Raw genomic sequence first — 22,151 nt, forward strand, 5'->3', positions numbered from 1 at the left:
TTCGCAGTAACTCTGAATCGGCAGATAAGGCTCAAATCAGAGAGATAAGCGATTCTAATGACTGTACCTTGCTAATATGTACCGCAATAGGCAAAAACAGCTGATCAGAAGCTACGACAAGTATTAGACAAGTATATGATAAAAAGAAAACTTACATGATGAATGACAAAGTTTTAAGAGTTGCAGGTAAAGAGATGTATCTACGGAAGATACGCGTACAGGAACACTGACGGACTGAAGCAAAATTAACTGAACAAGCGTAAAAATAATAATTTGATCGGGATATAAAGTGATTTAGATCAATAAAAAAAACTCACTTCTACGAGTAATCACACGTTATCACTAAAAAATAATATTTTAATTTAAATTTAATATTTAAAATGTTCGAATTATTTTAAAGTGTTTTTTTTTCTGATTTAAGACTTAAACATTATTGTTTTTGATAAAAATCTTGATAATTAAACATAAATATTCTCATATTAAGTTCATATGATGTGGATCTTAAAATAATTTATTTATATTTAAAAAATACATAATTTTAGTTTTTATTATTATTATTATTAGCGTTTAAACTTAAGATGTTTCATATGAACCTATTGACTATGTATATTATTTGTTTAAATATTCTTAGTACAACACTACAACAGTTATTCGAGTGAAATACGTGGAAACTGCTTTCTTCATACTTTGAATACCTTACAAGTATGTGAGAATGCCAGCATTAATATACTTACCAAGTTGTATATCATGTTGTATTGCATATTGCATGAAGTATAATAATATACAATATTATGCATTTTACACACATACATAATATATGGTTACTGGTATTAATAATAATAATGAACGTGGTGATAAAGCGACCGCGCTGCCAATGTCATTTTCGCACAAAAACACACTTCATATCCTGCCTTGTAGAATCAACAAAATTTTTTTTCTAAATTATTTTAATTAATTTTCAGGGCGGCATTCTATACAACACAAGTATACGTGTCAAGCGTTTTTTTCTTCAAAAATGTATCAACGCTGGTATGTTTAAAAATATGTATTTTAGAGTTAATTTTTTAATTATTATTTGTTTTTTATTTTGTTTATTATTTTTTTTTATCACAATTTTATAGAAATCAAATTTAAAAATGTGACCGGCGTAGACTGTTTTCTTATACAGATCAAAAAGGGGAAAATGCTAACACAATATTTATTGAGTTGATAATCGAGTTGTCCTTGTATACAATTCCCAGAACAGCCGATCACAAACCTGCTATATTTTGTTTGTTCTGCAAAAGTATACGACTATTTATTTTCCTTGGATAAACGCTTAACACATGCTAGTACACACAAATCGGTTTCCATGACGTTTGAACGATATTATTGTAGACGATGTTTTCAAAAAATATACTATTATTATTACAAGTATATATATAGATAGATATCGTTGTCATTGGATTAGTTATATTAAATAAATAGTTTTTTAAAAAGTGGGAATAAAATAATAGATTTGAGTTTAACTATATTTAGAACATGCTTAGAGTGATCGTTCGGTGATGCACATCTAATGCATGATAAATAAGATAAAAAATTTGATTAAATATTCGACCGATTTTTATATTATGGCACCTACTACCGTGATATAATATTATGATGTATACGTGCAATGTACATGACTAGATTGCTACGCTAAATAAATAATAAAAAAAATAATAACAAATACAGTTTTATTAACAATATAAAAAAAAAAATAGTTTTTACTTCTTAAAGATTGCTATTAAAAAAAAACTTTCTCTTTTCTCAATGTCAATTATTCCTTGTTTACTAAATAAAATAATATCTAACTAATTAAAATCATCATAAAAATAAGGTTTACACAATTTAATTAATTTTGCATTTTTATTTATTACTTAGTGTATAGTACTAATAATGTATATAGCACTTATACTTATTAAACCCAAACCTTAACAGTTAATTTATAACTATTATTCCAAAATTTTAATAATAATCAAAAAAATGTATAATACTATAAAAATAAAAATATATTTATATCTATAATTATAATTATATATTTTATTATATTTAAATACTAACATAACTAAGTGCCACCCTTTTGAAATTCGACTTGTATACATAAAGACCCGCAGATGTATGTTTCTATTTCAAAAAGAAAAAAAATTCAAGAAAGAAAATATGTATATATTTTTTTACAATAATAAATTAAAAATGACGTAAGCCATACGTTTCAAAAAACGTTTATATTTTAGTAGATTATGTGTGTTTGCCATTAAAATATTCCTTCGGATTGAAGTTGCTGATGTAATTCTTCGTATCTCCGATTTTCCGTAATTTGTTTACGTATACGCATACACAATACATAATAAAATAATAATATGCGTTACTCGAGGAGGTGAACAGGAATAAGGAGAAGAAGAAAAGAAATGGCGCAGGCTCGTGATTGGTTTCTTTCAGACTCCGTCATCGAGCGTAAGCATAATAATAATAATAATAATAATATACAAATGTGTACAGTAATACGAACTCGGTAACGCGGCACCGTCCGATAATCTGAAACGTTCAGTAAACCAACTCGTTTTTGGATAGAAAATAGTAATTTGGTTCCAAGTAAAACGAGAGAAGTCACGCCACGTTATTATAACACGACGTCATCGGGTGAAAAATAATCAAATTGGAAAATAGACAACACACGAGCTATATATACACGTCATGGTGTTGTTACAGAACTATAAATGTGTAGGTATTAATACATTCGCTCAATATTTAATTCTTTGTCGCCTCGAAATCACGAAAAGAACTTTTCACAAATAACCACACGGCCGTGACAGCGCGCACGTAGACGTATTGAAAATCGAGATACACTCGATTCGCGGGGTTGTATCCTTTTCGGATATTTTTTTTTTCAGCCATAAGCTCTGTAACGATCGTTATTTACTAAACCTGTATAAACTTAGTATATCTCATATATTAAAAATATGGGCTGTTAGAATTTTAATGAGTTTAACCAAATAATATTTCATTATATTTCATAATATTTCATCAGAATTCGTGCCGGTGCACGCAAAAACCCGAATAGGTAAACCTGAATGGTGAAGCGGGTCACAACGAAATCAGTGGCGTAGACAGAAATTTTCAACGGGGAAGGGGATGCGTGGGGTCATGAATCTAATTACTTTTTAAAATTTTTTTTTTTTTGGTGGTGGGGGGGGAGATTTACAGAATTACTAATATCCAGAAAATATATGATAATAAATAATATTCCTAATTGTTATTTACGCCCAGGTCGACGTATTTGTTTACAATTTTTATTCCAATGTTTGAACACCCGAATACATACCGCAGCACTTAAAACCCAAATAATTAATAATTCAGAACTTTTCATGTAATATATTTTACCACGTTTTAAACAATTTATCTATATAATATCTGAATCGATCCTCGCCTTTTTCTAATACTCGTCATTTACACCGCACTCGAATCATCCTGAAACGACCGAATATCAAATCAATATTTGATTATATAAAAATATTATTGTGTGTAGGCACGTTACAGGCATTTTTTAGTAGTTGTTATTTGTGTGACATTGTATAAGTTGATTTCTATTCATAATAAGCTCGAAAAGAAAAACAAGAACATAAAATCAACTTCAATCACATGCAAAATACGAAGACAATATATTTAATTTGATTACTGTTATGATATTCGTACACGCATAACGGCCGTTAACAAAAAAACCGTTTTTTTTTTTTTTATCACTTTCTATCCGTATAACATATTTATGTGTACACTGATCTATAATGTATTATTACTGCTCTTCGGCTGCGTGTTGAATATACAAGTTGATTTATTTAACAGACTATACTAATAATTATCTAAATCAATTTTGTGATATTTTTTAAAAATTTTTTTTTTTTTTTACTCAGTTTTTACAGAAAATTTTACATGATATGCATTCATGTATTGATGTCTAGATTTTAAATTTTTTACATCGAAAATATACCTAATAACCGTCAGAGTTTTTAAAAATTACGTAAACAATTCTTATTTAAGTTGCTGTAGTACAGATCAAAACTTATCCGAGATGACCCCGGATCATTTTATCACGGTGTTTTGGCTTTATAAATACTTACGAAAGCCACTATTTTTTTTTAAATCTCAAAAACGACCCGAGAAAATTAATTTGCCCGTTTAAATACTGGTCGCCTTGTATTTCATAACAAAATATAATTTCATTAATTTCATAGTTATTCGCGACGATGAGCTGCATGTTCCTTCAAACGCCGTGTGAACGCTAACAATATGACAAATATAATAGTCCGTTCAGCGTGCTTAATCGCACTGACGTTTGTTATTTTTCACATCGAAAATCTCTGCACCGCCGACTTTTGGTCTTCCACTGCTCACTATAGTAGCCCGCGTTTTCCGGGTCACCAATGCATTATTCAGACCAATCGATAAACGAGCGGAAAGATATTCGTCCGTGCGGGTCTGTGTACATTATATTATTATATTTGTGTGCGTGAGCGTGTGCGTGTGTAACGTACACGATATACGCATTATACACTATTCATATATGTTTGTCGCCGTTGACCTGCGAGAGAGGAGGACTGCCCCAACTGTAGTTCGAGTCACGATTATTACAACTGAGATATTATCGTGACTGAAAAGTTGACGAATTGTCTGTCAGGTTGATCAAAAAATATAGGCCAGTTTGATTTTCGACGAAAAAATCATAATATTAAATGTAAATACATAAATGGTAAGAAAAACTGAGCTACGTTTATAAAACCACTTCTAACATAGGTATACGTCATGTACTCTTAATTTATATCGTTCAAGTACTTAACTCTCTTGAAATTTAAAACAAAATACAGTAATTAATAAGTAATAAGTAACAAAGTATATACTATTTACGTTTTCAATTTAAAAAAAAAAAAAATGTATATATATATACAATATTATTGTTGATAAGAACTTAGCTAATATTTCCCTGGAAAATGATAATTTTCAACAGATACAATATATTGAATTTTATAAATTAATTTTTAACAGAAACGGTTAGGTTTGATTTTAATGTTTCGGCATTAAAATTTGACGTAAGAAAAATGTTTTCAAGTTTTTTTTTTAACATAACACCCTTTAAATCAATCAAAAAATAAATATTTCTATTTTTGATGACGTTTTGTAAATATAAATATATTTCTAAAAGTTTCTATAATTTATAGCCATAAGATAGATACTATAACGAATAATATTTTATATATAATAAAATAAAATGAATGTTGGAAACTCATTTGTAACGATTATTAAATGAATTATTTAGTGTAACGCGTATAAATGTATAAAAGACGATATGACTCATACAATATTGATCTTACAGCGTGTTTTTATTTTTCAAATATATAATATTTAATTGCATAAACAGTATACATTTTCCACTTTCTTCTTAAAATATAATATCGAATCACTACAAAGAATACGAACAAAGGTTAAAATAATTATTTAGAACATGAAATAATTTTGATATTAAGTCAAATGTATTGGATATACATTAAATATGGATAATTATCTGTAAATACCTATGGTGCATTAATAATTATTTTACTCGTACTAATATTGATGAACAATAGAGTTTGATTGATCACAAACTTGAATTACGATATTAATGGTGAAATAAATAAGTGTATTACAGTATATGGGACCTATTGAAATTTTATTTGGCCCAAAACGTAAATTTAACATTAATAACATTGTAAACACATCACACATATCACACACAATTTTAGATTTTATAAATCGAAATTGTGCTAATTGTACTAATAAATATGCTTTAAAATCCAAATTTTTCCCCTTTTATTAATTTTTATTTATGAAAATTGAGACTTTACCTATAAGGACATAAATCAAAATTAAAAATTAAAGTCAAAAATCCTTATAAATTCATTCATCTAAATATCCTATACCTAGAGATTTTCGCTTTTCGGAGAACTTTTATCAGTCGAAAGAATTATAATAATATTCAATAAGCCTAAAAAATTAGAACAACATCGTTTATGTTCAGAGTTACATTTAATACTTGGTCTTTTGCTGAAGGTATTGAGTACTGACTATCTTGTTTTTTAAAGTCGTTTATTTTTCTTTTACCCATAGCATATGGATTAAAAACTTATTTTATTTTAACAAGCAAAAAATAATATCTCTTATAATAGACGAACGATAATTTACTAAAGTAATACAAACGCATTGTTTCTTAGAATTTGTTTATTTAACCAAATATCTCCACATCTTTTTTTATAAACGATATACAATAATTCATATCAAATATATACATAATATGTGATGAGTGAATAAAAAAGCATTATAGAGAATAGTTCATAAAATAGTGATGAAAGAAACTAGTCATTGATGACATTTTATATTATGCATGTTTATTAATAACTAACTGTCTCCATGCACTTCATTGCACGTTAAAAATGACGCATTTTATATGACTCAACTTTTGTTCAATTCGTTATTTAATACTCGGAGTTAACATAAAACAAAATAGAGAATCTTATAATTTATATTGAAATAATAAAACGCGAAACGGAAACGCGTATTATTTAGTAATAAATCAAAAATATTAATTTATAACTTACCTAAGTGGTAAAAGAAAGTCAGACATTTATCTTCATACGATAGCGAATTTATTGATAAGATAACTCCGTTAACCAAGACGTTTTCATAAAATATCGTGTTAAAATTCATTTTTTTTTTTTTTTGATAAAATTGAAATGAAAATATTATAATACGTATAAATCGTAAAATAAATTACTTTAATAAAAAAATATAATTAGTGATATAGACTTAAGAACGTCTCTGCTGAAATAGTTTTTCGTTAAAAAGACGTATCATTAAATTCAAATTTAACATAATATCTATTACAGTGACCTATTATCGACAAATACTGTACAGCAGAACGGAAACTTTTTGCTCACCTTTATAATTTTATATTTTATGAAAAATAATAAAATATCTACACTTCTTTATATACATATCAAAATTATATACAATTATTTTTTTTTTTTTGTTTTACTTGTTAACTTGTATACTTTGCTTACCCTGGTCAATATTACCTACTTAAATATTTGACTGGGACGTCCGTAAACTCAATTTATTAGGAGGAATAAAATGGGGAGTGAATGAACCTTCTGTTCAGCGTCCCAATCTCTTAACATATCTATTAATATATTTATCGATGATAAAAGAAGGTTAATATTTATTACAAAACCAAAAATTGTAATTTCACAAAAAAAAATTAATAATTCTTTTTGAACTATATTTGACATCTTTTCTCCCACCAACTTTCCAATTTCAAGAGATGTATTACTGGACCCAGCAATTTTTAATACTGAATGTGTGTCGATTAATCTGGATCTAACAGGTGATTTATTACTAATCAATAATGAACTAGTGTTGGTACTATCCGGATACTCGGATATTTTTAAACCCGGATAAAAATCAGTTCGAATATCCGTAATCCGAATATATTCGGGTATTCGTGTACTATTCGGATATATTCGGATAGTCGTACTATTCGAATATATTCGGATAAACATACTAATCTAAATTTGTACAATATGTTTAATAACAAAAATAATACACAAAATCATGGTGTGTCTGACAAAATATATATTATAATATTATATAATAAAGAGGTAGCGTAAAACAATAAATATATAGTATTTAAACAATAATTAACAAAAATAATACAAAAAATCATGGTGAACAATATATATATTATATAATTAAGTGGAAACGTAAAATAATAAATAGATAGTGTTTAAACAATAAATAACAAAAATAATACAAAATATAGTACGTTGAAAAATACTTATTTTAAATATTAAATATTTTTATTTTGCTTTAAGAAAACTAGAGTGGAAACATTTTTTGCTTTTAATCTATTACGTTTTGATGTAGCAATATTCCCGGCGGTAGAAAAAACTCTTTCTGAAGATGCTGACGATGCAGGAATACATAAAATATTTTTAGCGACCTTTGCAATTGTTGGGTATATTGTTTCGTGTTCTTTCCACCAAATGCATGGATCTAAATTGTGGTTAATTTGAATTTCAGTAATATACTGTTCAAATTCATTATATGAAATGTCAGATTCCCCAAGTAGTATATCCATAGCTGTTGTGTTTTTGGTAATTTGATCCTGATCTTTTTCAGATGTTTCCTCATAGCTTTGAATAAGATATTTGACAGTTTGTCGAATATGTTGCTTAACATTATCGGAAGTTTCATGGTTCAGATTTTTATGTCTAGGATCTAATAAACATGCAAATACGCTTACTTTAGGTTCCCCGATTAATATATCATCGTTATGAATACCAAATCCAAAACGTTCACACAATTCATTTGATACTATTGATTTAAATTTTACAGTTAATTCATTGTCACTAGTATTTATTTTAAATTTATTTGACAACAAGCTACTTATTATAGGCCTTACAATAGATATCGTCACTTTTTTATCAGCACAAAGAACGGTTGTAGCTAATTCTAATGGTTTCAAAAGTGATATTAAATTTCTGCATTTTTCCCAGTCATCTTCGAAAAACTCGAGTTTTTTGGCCATTTTTTTTGTAAAATATAATTGATCTGCCATTACAGCAACTATTGCTGACCGCACTTCGATTAAACGTTCAAACATGTGTAACGTGGAATTCCATCGTGTTGGACAACATTGAATTAAACGTAATTTTGGTTTGCCATTGTTTATAAGATAAGACTCTAATGCGGTTGTTCTTTTATAAGAATGTTTGAACGCAGACACTATAGCTGAAGCCTTTTTGGAAATAACCATACATTCATCAATTCCTAATCCTTTGTTCACTGCTAGTTGTAGTGTATGGACTGCGCATGGCATACTTCTACAGCCTTCATTTATATTTTCTCGTATTTTTTTTATTGCTTTAGTAATATTGAACGCGTTATCGTGTGTAATACCAGACACTTTTCCATCCACATTCCAATTCTCCATAACTTCTAGAAGGGTTTCTTTTAAATTTTTAGATGTATGATGTTTGGATAGTTCTCCTGTATACATATTAAAACAATGTAACATCCAATCATTATCAATGAAATGCCCTGTAACCGTAATATATGAATCTATGGCTAAAGATGTCCAAGCATCTGTGGTTAATGCAATTTCTGTTACGGAATGTATTTTTTCTTTTATTGAATTAAATTTGTCTTCATATAAGTTATGGATACGTGTTTTAATATTTTTTCTTGATGGTATAGTATATTGAGGTTCAAGAACGTCTAAAAATTATTTAAGTATTAAAATTAATAAAGTGGGTAAGTGTATGTCACTCAGCTCACTGCTGTACAGTAGGTTACAAGTGGGTCAATGTAATAGAAGGTGACAAATTTGAAGTCAATAATGCAAAATCATTGTATACGAAAAATGATTCTGAATGAAGCCGGTCAGTAACCCTAGGATAATATTAGTAATAGTATATTTGATCATTTGATGATATTATTCTGATTAAAGTAATTTATTTTACTATTTGGAATTACTATTAGATAAAGGTAGACAAACTTATGAGTGTTTCTATGCAATTGTAGATTATTTTCCTTTTCACATTTTTGGATTTTTGTTAGTAACCTTTCATAGTACATTAAAGATACCGGTGACATTTTTTTTTCTTATTTTTGCATATTTTTAAAAAATTTGAAATGTATTACATAATTTTAAACCGAAAATTAAAAGAGAAAAATGTATAAAATAATATTTTGTCAAGTAGAAAATATATTATAAATAATTTTGTTGGCATTATAAATAATAACTAAAATAAAGATAAGATGAATACGATAAACGTTTGGGTCGACCTATAATGTTAATTGCTATATCAGTTAGCTATCTAACACTTAGTTACGTCGTTAGTCATTTAGTCTGTAAAACGTGAAAATTCCAAAAATAAATAATTTGCTAATTTTTGTAATTTTTATGTATTTTTTTTAATTTCTAACTTTAAATGCGTATAAAAAATTTAATTGTGACTCTGTATTTTTATTTTTTTTCAATTGTTATTGTAACAATAAATTAAGAGCTTTGTATAAAATTTTCAATTTTTTTTACCTAACTAATGAAATGTTATTAACATGTTAAAACACACTTCATTGTAAAATGTAATTTAAAAACTAAAATGTAAAGATGCTTTGTATAATAGACCTACTCATCAGTTTTCGGAATCCTTCGTGATCTACTGTGTTATAAGGTAACATATCAACACAGATCATATTACTAATTGCTTGAGTAATCAATTCTTGACGACTTTGATTTATAGGACGGCCATTTACTGCTGAAGACACAAGTGACATTCTAGTTTTTTTTCTCGGTGGTTCGGTATTATTTTCTGAATCAGAATCTTGATTTCTATTTATATTACATAAAATTATACTATATAATAAAATTTTTCCCCAACATATTTATTGCAAAAGGCAACTTCCTAGTAGGAAGTTCCTATTTTGTATATTGTATACCTAACGCTAAACCACCACTAAATCCCAAATAATTGAAATATTTAGTAGATAAGTACTTACGTCGATTGAGATGATTCAGTATCAACAATGTCAAATCCATTTTCTAATCGATGAAATTGGTTGTAATGATTCCAAAGACTTGATGTGGAACTTTTATTTTTTAATGTTGCATCACATGTTTTACACTTGGATGAATTTACGTCTATTTTTTCGAAATAATTCCATACTTTGCTTATATTTTTACGAGACATTGTTGCCAAAATATATATGATAATTTTTAATTTATTAAAATGTTGAATTAAACAAGACAAGTAAATTAATGTGTTTCTTTAAATTAAACTTCAACAGCACAAAATTAAAAAAAAACTTAATTAATCCAGTCTCCGAATAAGTGAAAACGATTGAACTTAATACGTTATTGTTATATGGTCAATACATGATTACGATATCTCATTTATAACTATTATTGGTATAATATACTACCAATTTATTATAAAACGTAAATCCCAGTGTCTCATTAGATTTATCTCACGAATCACAATAAAAATACCTACCGCTTTGCTGTACATTAGGTACCGTGTGGATCACTATTATATATTATAGGAGTGTTTGAACTACAAACGCTTATAAAAAAAAAAATTGACAACCGAATTTTGATTTTTTTTTTAACTACAATAAAAACAACTCATAAGAAACCTTGTATTAAATTTTCAAGTTTTTTTGGTTATCCCTAATTTTTTCTTTTTTTTTTTCTTTTTCTCGATAATTATTTCAAGATGTTTACTTTTGACTTCTATAATGCACCAAGGATACTCGCTTTTCCATCGGAAACCACACCCGAAGTTTGAATTAAAGCATTATTTCGACTAGTTATGCTGTACACAGACACAAAAACAAAAAACACACACATTATTGTAGAATCATTACATTCAACACTTCGTTCAGAATCTAATAAATACTTGATTAAATACACTACAAGTATAAAAATCCGAATATCTACTATTAATATTCGAATGTTTGATTATTTTTTTTTATCCGATTACTATGGATATTCGGATATCCGGATATTATGGATAATCGTGAATATTCGGATTTTGTAATTTAAATTATCCGAATATCAAATACTGGTTATCCGAATATTTAAAAAATCCGAGTATATGTCCCAACACTGTAATGAACATAGTTGCTTACAATCTCACATCGATAAGTACAACAAAACATAAAAATAATTTTACATTCGAATCTACGAGTTTCGTACTGGCACAAACTTGTAAAAATAAGGTACACCTCATTGAATTTGTTTTTTTTTTAAATTTGAATAATTTTAAATCTCGGTATTTTACTTATGTTAGGTTATTATAAGTTATAACTTATGTTTTATTTTTTTCCCCCATTAATATTGGTAGCTGTGGGCCACAAAAAAATGAGCCGCGGGCTGCGTGTTTGACATACCTGATTTACACCATAGACGACTACGTGTACTACTAGGAATTTATGAAAAGAATACGTTTTGAATAAGTGGATTTGAATAAGATGACAATCGACTATGATATTTTTTATAGAAACATTTGACTTTTTTATTATAAATAGTTTTTATTTTAAAATTTATTTGTATCCATAAGTTTTATGTTTAGGGCGGAGCATTAATTACGTTTCTGAGGATGACATTTTGAAAAGATTGAATTATATTTTGTATTTGTCTTTTATTCATTCCACATAACTGAAGTTTGTAAGTTAAAATTGGTTTCAAGGGAGTTCCTGATTTAAGACTTTTATCTTACTTCGTACCCAATGCATATGCATATTTATTTATTATTTGTCACTTTAATTTTGTTGTGATAATATTATAATATTTTTTCAAACGATTGTTAATTTTAATATAACTTAAGTAATTTGAAATGAGTCGTTTAAGATAAAATACGTAATAAATCTTTTAATTTTAATAATTCCAATTTAAGCAGGCAATGATCACTCAATATTTTCTCACGTGTAAAATGTTAATAAGTATTTTTCTTACATCGTGTGTTGTGTGTTATGTTCAAAGTGTTTTTCTCGATAAATTCAGTTAGCATAAAAAATATATTCAAAAGGAATAGCGTATTGTTTCGTCACACGTTAACACAATTTATTAGGTGCATTAAATGAATAAGCCACTTAAATTTGGTACTGTTTGCTATTATAATATATTATATTATTAAGCAATTGACGCTATTATATTTCAGAATATTTTAATAGTGTGCTTTTCATACCTAGAATCATTTCAGAAATGTGTGTGATTCTTTAGGTTGCGAACGTCTTATTGGTTTTACTCATATACAACATCATATTATAGTGAATACAATATACACTGTAATGTAATTATTTATTATATTTCATCTATGAACCATCCTTCCCACACGCACCAATAAAATTGTTAGTATTTATCTTAATAGTACTAAACAAATAAGAACTTTTGTTTTGCAAAATGTATTTATAAGTCGTAAAATATCATGTGTTTTGAAATTTCCATTCTCAAGAACTTATAAGTAAACCTTACAATCGTGTGAATAAATACAAATCTATAATAGTGAAAATAGTACTTGAAAGTATATATGTTACGGATTTTTTTTTATAATATTCAAGTATTCAAGGTTCTTTTCCTTCATTTTTAAACCACTATTGAAGCTCAAATCGATATTTAAAAAACATATGCTTAAATTAATCGTATTGCGTTTTTATTAATTTAATATCGAATTCGATCAGAAAAATTAAAATAATAATTATTACCAAATATTTTAGATACTGATCTTTGGATAATGTTATATGTAATATAACATAAATATTTTTAATAAACGAATTCGTTTTGTCATCTATAAAATATCATAGGCCTAAATTTAAAATATTATATTATTATAATATTCATTAACCATAATTTTCACCTCAATTATTAAGATTACATTTTTTGTTTTTAATTTTGAAGATCAATAAAGTACAATTTTAATTGTTTAGATTGTTTATACTATTTAAGGAGTATTTTAAACATTTGACATAATATCTACTTATTTGAATTTCAATTTAGATGTATTAGCATTTAAAAAATATATACTATTTGCATAATAATTTATAATAAAAAAAGTTAAACTTTAAAAAGAAGTTTGTAACACCATAAAATATTTTTTCAATAGTTTAAATAATATGAATAAATGAAAAAAAAACTATTTTTAAGAATACTTGTAAATTCCAAAAAATTTTTTTTAAATAATTTAATTGTTAAAAAAAAAAATAAATGGTGGTAAATATGCTTTGTGGATCATTCTGTATATTATTTTAATTTATATTAAGTATATAATATTATTATCAATATTTTAATTTATTAATTACCTATATATAAAAGTTCTTGGCAGTATTTGTCTGTAATAATAATTATACACACTATCAGATGTATATTATTTTATTCCTAATTACTGACAATTAATAACAAATTTAAACGTGTACCTATGATCTATATTATCATTTTTATTACCGACTTTTATTATCATCAATACTCATATTAAATATATTATATCATTTTTGTGAGGTTTGTTTTAGACATACAGTTATACACTCATAGATAATATGTTAAAATTGTTTAATAATTGTTGCAACAAATATTCCATTATACTTTAAGGTAAATATAATTATTACTTTCAACAAGTTATTGGGTATCGTTTTATACATAATTCAATGTTTTTTATTTTTTTTTTATTATAAATTTTGAGAAATTTCGTGGTTATTTTCATAGTTATTTTTTTATGTTAGTTATTCATTATTTATTTTCATACATTACGAAAATATAATAATAAATTGGTGTTTAAACTATTTGGATTTGTATTTGTTTTGAAAATAACACCTTACTGTAGTACTGTGGTTCATTATATTATATATTTAGGTAAAAAATATATTATACAATACATAGTTATAATAATATTATCTGATTTCGATTTTAAGGATCATGTATCGTAGACTCGTAGTGAAATATCACCATTGCAATCAAACCGACAACGATAAATTGTGATATATAAATATGTACTTTTTTGTTTAAGAACCACTGGACTCGCCGACAATTCATTATTGCGCACCCACTCGTTAAATCGTTACAGTTAATTTATTATGTAAAAAAAAAAAATTATATGTGTTACTCGTGTATTAAATGAAAAAAAAAATCAACTGATACAAGTACTTATATTCACTATTATAAAGAATTGAACAATGTTGTAGTATAGATTCCTGAAATCGTAGCCAGTATAAGGAATAACTTAATGGCATTGTCGACAGAATCGCATTTCACTATTTCCATTTTTTTCCCATTTATATTATCATTATGTTGACTAATAAAAAAGACGTTTTTTGCGTTACAAAAATTTAACTTTTTTATAGTTAATTTTTGGCCTAGACCATATTGTGGGCTTAAACATTATTAAATTATCGTTTCGTTGAATTAGACTAAATGTATTCATAATATTTAATAAAGTGCGGGAGTTTTGGTAAATTAATTTTTTATGAGAAACGTAGTATTGTCGAACATTGCGTGGGCACCTCCTGCATGAAATATATAGTTATAATATGTGTGCAATCCTCGAAGAACAAATACAAAGCATAAAACGAACAAAAAGCTGTTTTGATTTCACGTTTAATCGTAATGACAGATATTAAATTTCAGAACAATCGATAAATTATTATAATTAGATGAATTATTGAAAATGTTGTTTAAATTTAAAACATACAATATATTATAATATGTACCTTAAATATGTCATACACACGAGTAGACTAAACATGATTATGAATGCATATACATCACGTATTGTTTTCGGTATGGATTTCGTATTTATTGGCAGTCAAAACACAAATGATGAATAATTTGAGTAGTTTAAAATACTTTAAAATTTGTGCAAGAACGTTTAAAGTAAGATACAAGTTTTTCATCAATAGTGGGTATAAAATTCACAATGGTTAATTCAACTGGGTATTAAAATTTAACCTAACCTAACATAGAATGTAGCACAAGAAAATAAATTATAATTATAACTGCAATATAATGGTTTTCAAATATATATATATTTTATAATTATTTATTAAGCAGTATTTACATGTCAGTAACAATATTACTTATTTTTGCAACTATTGCCGTTGTCAGTTAATAATTAATTGGTTAACTGTATTATAGAAAAATAATAACAGAATTAATATGATATTTCCAATATATAATATACCGTTAGGGAAACAATAATTACTGCACTATATATTATTATGTATATACTATTATAGTTTTATGGAAAGGTTAGGTAATATACAGTAGGCACTAACACTAAATTTGGATATAAGAAAATTACTGATAAAAAAGTCTGCGTAAAATTCCATTATTATTATTGAAACTAAAACAATTTTATCCATTCAGAGCTGAAAATAATTCATTAAAATACACAATTTAAACTGCATAAAATAATAATATAACATACATGAAAAACAATAAAATGTAAAAATAAAATCTGCTTAAAATAATATAAATATAATATGAGAATAAAACATATTAGGATCGAATAAATTTAAAATACAACCAGTGGAAATTTAAGTAACGGTAATACATTGATCACTCGTGTTGAAACAGTGTTTCTTTTTCAAAACGTATAAATAAACTAAAAATAGTATATTTGTAAGCATAGTTGTAAAGATTACATAAATAATATTTAGTATGCTAATAAAAACATGAGCAATGAAGGGACACTCAACTCTAATTATAACAGTAAAAAAAACATCGGTAAAATGTATGCAAATTTACATTTTCCAGTAAAATTAATTGAACTTATATCTCTAAGCAAAATATATTACATCAAAAACGTATAATATTACTATATGTAAAACATATATGGTAGTAATATATAAAAATATAAAATATTAGTTGCGCTTATAAAAAAAAACCAAAGGACAAACGGCATCATAGAGTTCTGTAGGTCATTCGACAATCGTTATCGATGAAGACAACGATTTTTTTCGAGATAAAATAAGTTTTTTTTTTAATATCATAGAAACTTAAAAGAGAAGTGAGAGCGCAACCGGGTGAAACAATGTCACGGAAATTAGAAAATCAGTACCTGGGTCAATAATAATGTACTTTTTTTTTATTAAACCAATCAATCATTTACAATCAATTATCATTACGGTATTAACTTTTAAATGATTTGTGAATAGATTTTTTTTTTGTATTTAATTCATTCATATTTCGTAATTTTAAAACTGTTAATATTTTATAAATATAACTAAACATATAATATCATTGTATATTATATTTGTTTGCATGCATATTAAGTAGGTATATTATTATTATTAATAATAATAATAATAATAATAAAAATAAATAAGGGAAAATGCTAATAAGTGTAAGGATTTCGTGTAATTTTTGGATGAATAATTATTTTGTTTTCTTAAAAAAAAATGAAAAACATATATGTAAGGTATTCCGCTGGATATTGACATATTAAAATATTAATGAAATCTTAAAGAGATGTTTAAATATATTTCAAAAAATAACTTCTTCATCAAGAGTACGTATAAATTATATTGTCAACTACAGCAGTATTTAGTTTTTTAATATTATGACGTACAAACACCATGAAACTAGATAGAACTTTAATAGATAGTATTAAAAAACGCGAACGACATTTCGAAATTTACATTTTTACAACACTGAAGTGGACACTTTAAATATGTAATTTAGTTTTTAATTTTGGTTAATTTTTCTATTCCGAAAAACCAAGCATAATCTAAAAGCAGTATAGCCCTGGGAGAGACTATATTTCGCACAAGTTACGAGAGAGATACCTAATGCGATTGAGTTTGTACGATAACATAAGTCCTTTTTTGATTAGTTGTTAAATGATATAACCGTAAAAATCACTACACCCTCTATATCATAATTATTATTAAAGATTTTACAATAATAACAAGTTAACTAATGTTTCTTTGTTTATATTTTAATTGTTAATTTGTTAATATACCTAATTCACCTATGAATTTTATAATATATATTGTATTTTATTATAACACATTAATTTATTATTGACCAATTGGACCAATAAATTAATAAAAAAATAGTTTTAACATATACCTAAATGTTTTAGGACTGGATATAGTTTTTTTTTCTGACTAATTTCGCATGGCCTATTTTGCATAATTGTTTCTATGGTAACTAAATATTAGGTTATAGTAGTTAAATAAGTTTCCCAAGTACATTAGCAAGTAATGTTCAACATAATTATGATACCTGATCTATTTCATGGTTCAGTACATATTCAGCATATTTAAATAATATAATTATGCTTCCATAGTAATGAAAAATAAAATTAAAAAATTAACTAGATAAATCTGGATACAATTTTTTTCATAATATAAAGTTTTTTTTAAGGTTTTTCATAGAGATCAATAATTAATATAATAGCTATGTTAAATATTATGTTACCATACTATTAACTTTGATGATAATTTCTTTTTTAATCATAATTGTATGAAATTTTATTTAAATGATTAAATTGTTTTATGTGCATTGGAGAAAATATCAAGCAGTAAGTTATATTATGTTTATGTAAATATGAAATTTCACTAAATTTCCCCTTTCTCTCCAAGTCACCTTAATGAAAATGTGAACAATTATACGCAACAAACAGTTTAACTGTTTCCCATTCTTTTAAAGTTATATCGCGTTTACTGAACAATGGTACAATAGTCAATAACTCATGGTGGTTGATTTTACCTGCTAACCGACATTCCGTGTGGAAACCGATCAGGGTACCTCATCTGTACAATAGTATAGTGTATAATAATAATAATAATATTATGGGCACCGTATTTCAAAGGCCTTGGTGCAGCAGACTTAGTGACTCTCGTCGACATCATTTAATAATAATACTAGCCAACAAAACATACATCGAAACCCGTGCTTAGGTCAACTCGAAAGTCAAAATTATACTATCGTTGCCAAAACAATTATAAAATATAATCAATCTAACCTATGTATTGATATAGATACATATTATTATAATGTACATAATGTGGGAAGCATAAAAAAAGCTTAAATAATAAATGCATGAAAATGGACGTCGTTGCTGCGAGTTCTTAATATTATATTATAAAAATATTATTAATAGGTACTGTAAATCAACATTATATATTTATATTGTAATTATTGTGATCGATAATGACATTCCGTCATATTTATTTGATTTGGCCAAGAGCCAATAATTCGATACTTTAGAACTGCGGTGATTGTTCATATCGTCGCTTGTAAAAGGTATCATGATTCAAGTAGTGGGCTAAGAACCAAAATGTGTCACCACAGAATATCAAATTATTAAGGAGAGCAATTTTAAACTTCAAATTGCAGTATTTTCTTTTGTTATGAATGATTTTTAATAAAATCAAGAAATTCACAACGTTCCTCTGTGTTTAAATTTAATTTTTGTTCTTAGTAAAACTTAAGATAAAACAATCGAGATTACAAAAAAATATCAGTTAGACATAAAAAGTTCTACAGATAGAAACATATTGGTTGTTACTATATATTTTATCACTTAGTTAACAGTTGTTTGTTTTAAAATAATTGTATATAACTGTCCAATAAACAAAATTCGGTTAAATTAATGTTGATAATTATTGTTTTTAAATAAAAAAAACTTGAAAATGTAATAACTAATAAGTACAAGATCCGAATAATTTGTTCTTATATAATTTGAAATATGTACTATTTTTTTTATATATATTTTAAGTTAAATTTTCCACATCTGATTTTATACCAACATGAATGTTGAGAAAATGTCCCATAAGGATGATTCATCGAGAATTTTGATGCCCCCTTAACAAATAATATAGTTGTTCAAGATCTGATTTTTAGGGTTTTTATACCTATTATAATAAATACATAAAGATTATATTTTAAAACTCTTGAGATTTATTTTTTGTATTATTTAAATAGTGTCCAGTGTAGATACTATAGGTATAGACTTTGGTTTTTTAAATGACAATTCGCTTTTTAAGCATTTAATTATCTAACAGAAAAATTTTCTAAAAGTTTTGACGTATTATGATCAAAATTCAAACAAATAAATTTTGAATTGTTTGACTTTGTGTATGTATAGTTCTAAAATTTAAATATATAATAATTATAGATCCACGATAATGGATTTGGAACTTAGAGCGACTACGACTCTATGGTAACTTGACGATCTTAGAAATCAATATTAATCAATCAAAATGTATAATAATTGAAAAAATACTCGTTTAAATTTAGTTTTTAATACATCAACATTTTTAGAAAAATTGTCTGCTAAATAATTTACAAAATAGAAGGAAAGTTTTATATTTTTATAAACAGAAGTACTTCGCAAGACACTTCTTAAGTAGTTAAAAAAAGTCTGAAGAATTATTAAAAATGATCGTTAAGTATATTTAAAAACTTTAAAACCAGATTTTGGATAATTAAATTAATGAAGAAAAAGGGGGTAAAAATGCTCATAATGAATCACCCTATCTATCTATAGGCTATAACGCAACTACTATGTCGTCAAAGTCCGCGGTGCAATCATAACACACCCCAATGCTGGTTATTGTCAGTCTTTTGGAAGTTTTTATATAAAAAATAAAAACACCTGACTCTCTATATAATATAATAAAACAATAATAATTACTGGAAAAATGGAGTTTTTTAAAGTTATTACTTATTAGTTTTTAGTATTTCCAAGAATTTTCGACCAGAACCTTTTTGAAATTTCTAGGAGACCAACTCTAAGCGCATCTGCGTTCTACGCTGTCATTGTCGTCTGTCTTCATTAACAGATTACATCGTCAGTGTGCATGACAACATCATAAGGTGTCTAGTTCCCTTGATGCTTCAGTAACCCAACTTCGTTTCTTCCATTGATAATCAAATTCATACAACATACTAATATTATAACCATCATCCTTTTCCTACTTCACCTAACTGTTTCATTTCATGATAGTCTAGCCATATTACAAAAATTTTAAGAATATTATGTTATAAATTATCAATAAAATACAAACATTATACGAAATGTATATAGCACCGATAGATAGGAGAATGGTTAAAAGTAATTGAGCTCAGTTATTTTGGTTTAAACAAATATTGGATGATTAAGTAAAATAATATCTATTCAAATAAATTAACTATAGATTAAATTCTTAATTAAATACAAAAGAATAATTTTGATTTCATATTAACGTAATATTTAAACTCTATTAATTTATACATAATGTCTTTAATACTGAAAAAATTTATTAAATATAGTCCATATGTGATTTTTATTTTCAAAAATAAACAATACTTATTACAACATAAAATAATATGAAACTGAGTAAGTTCATTATTATACTTATTTGTATACAAAACAATGCATTAGAGTAGCACGACTATAATCAATCGCGTTAATTTAATATTTTAAGTACCTATATGTGTAGAGGATATATGCTGTTATTTTGTACTGACATTGAGTTATCAAGTTATATGTAATAGATTACATGAATGTACAAATGAAAAACATTTAAATATCATAAATTCATAAATTAAGTATGATCCAAATATAATGATCCAAAATTAAACCAGGGACGTCAACCAATGACCTGTGTTCCCTACAAAGTCATGCAATTCGGCCGTAGTAGTTTTTGTTGTCTACAAAATACATACCTATTATATAATTTTCAATAAAATCTCTATAAAAATAAACATAATTCATATCAAAAACGATATTGTATTTAACGCCGCTCGTTATCTTTGTTATGTGATTTAATACTGGTATTTCTCTTAAATGATTCATTTTTGGAAAGTTATGCAGTGTAAATATATATTATATAAAGTTTTTTGTAAAGTCAAACAATATAATTTGTATTGTTTTTCGTGGTTTGATTATAATATAATTGGTTGTGTAAATATTGTTAAAACAAATTAATATTTAAACTTATGATTATTTCACACTATTAAATAACAAATTCGTAAACTGTGTTTATTTAGAATCATTTAGTTCTCGATAGTTTTTTAAAAATTATATATCTAAATGGTTAATTGTGATCTTGAATAATATAGTATCAATAATTGAACATGTATAATGCATATAATATATTCACATATATATAATACATATACTATATGTAATATAAATATTTCAAAAACTTTTATTAATAAATTACGATATTATAAAATAATATCTCAGTCATAATTTCAAGAATTGCTAGAGACAGATAAATAGATAGGGTCGTACATAATTAATGCATCAGAATAGTTCATTTAGACCTTTTTCATAAAGCAGATGTGCTTCGTTTGATTTTTGGGTTATGCATTGTTTGCACATCACCCGATTACTTTACGTAAAATTATTGTACTTAATATTTTGCGCATCAACGTGTTTAACAATAAACTGGAAAAAATGAGGAGTACCTACCTAAAACCACAAATTGTTTAATAACTTTCAATTTAAAATTTAACATTCGTAAATTCATATAATATACGATAATCAAAAATTGAAAAGGTTGTTCTGTTTAAAAATATAGATAAGTATCATGTTACGACAAGATTAAACAACTGGAAT

At 25.9% G+C, this 22,151-nt stretch overlaps 1 protein-coding gene across 1 annotated transcript in view; it reads left to right on the plus strand.

Moving 5' to 3' along the window:
- Positions 1 to 961: 961 nt before the first annotated feature.
- Positions 962 to 22,151, plus strand: part of LOC114121572 (probable G-protein coupled receptor No9) — a 143,713-nt gene continuing 122,523 nt past the window's right edge. The window contains exon 1 of the mRNA XM_050200994.1: positions 962 to 1,029. The gene's annotated coding sequence lies outside the window, so the exon portion shown is untranslated. The remainder of the gene's footprint in view (positions 1,030 to 22,151) is intronic.

This window comes from Aphis gossypii, chromosome 1 (assembly GCF_020184175.1).
Source record: "Aphis gossypii isolate Hap1 chromosome 1, ASM2018417v2, whole genome shotgun sequence".
Lineage (NCBI taxonomy): Eukaryota > Metazoa > Arthropoda > Insecta > Hemiptera > Aphididae > Aphis > Aphis gossypii.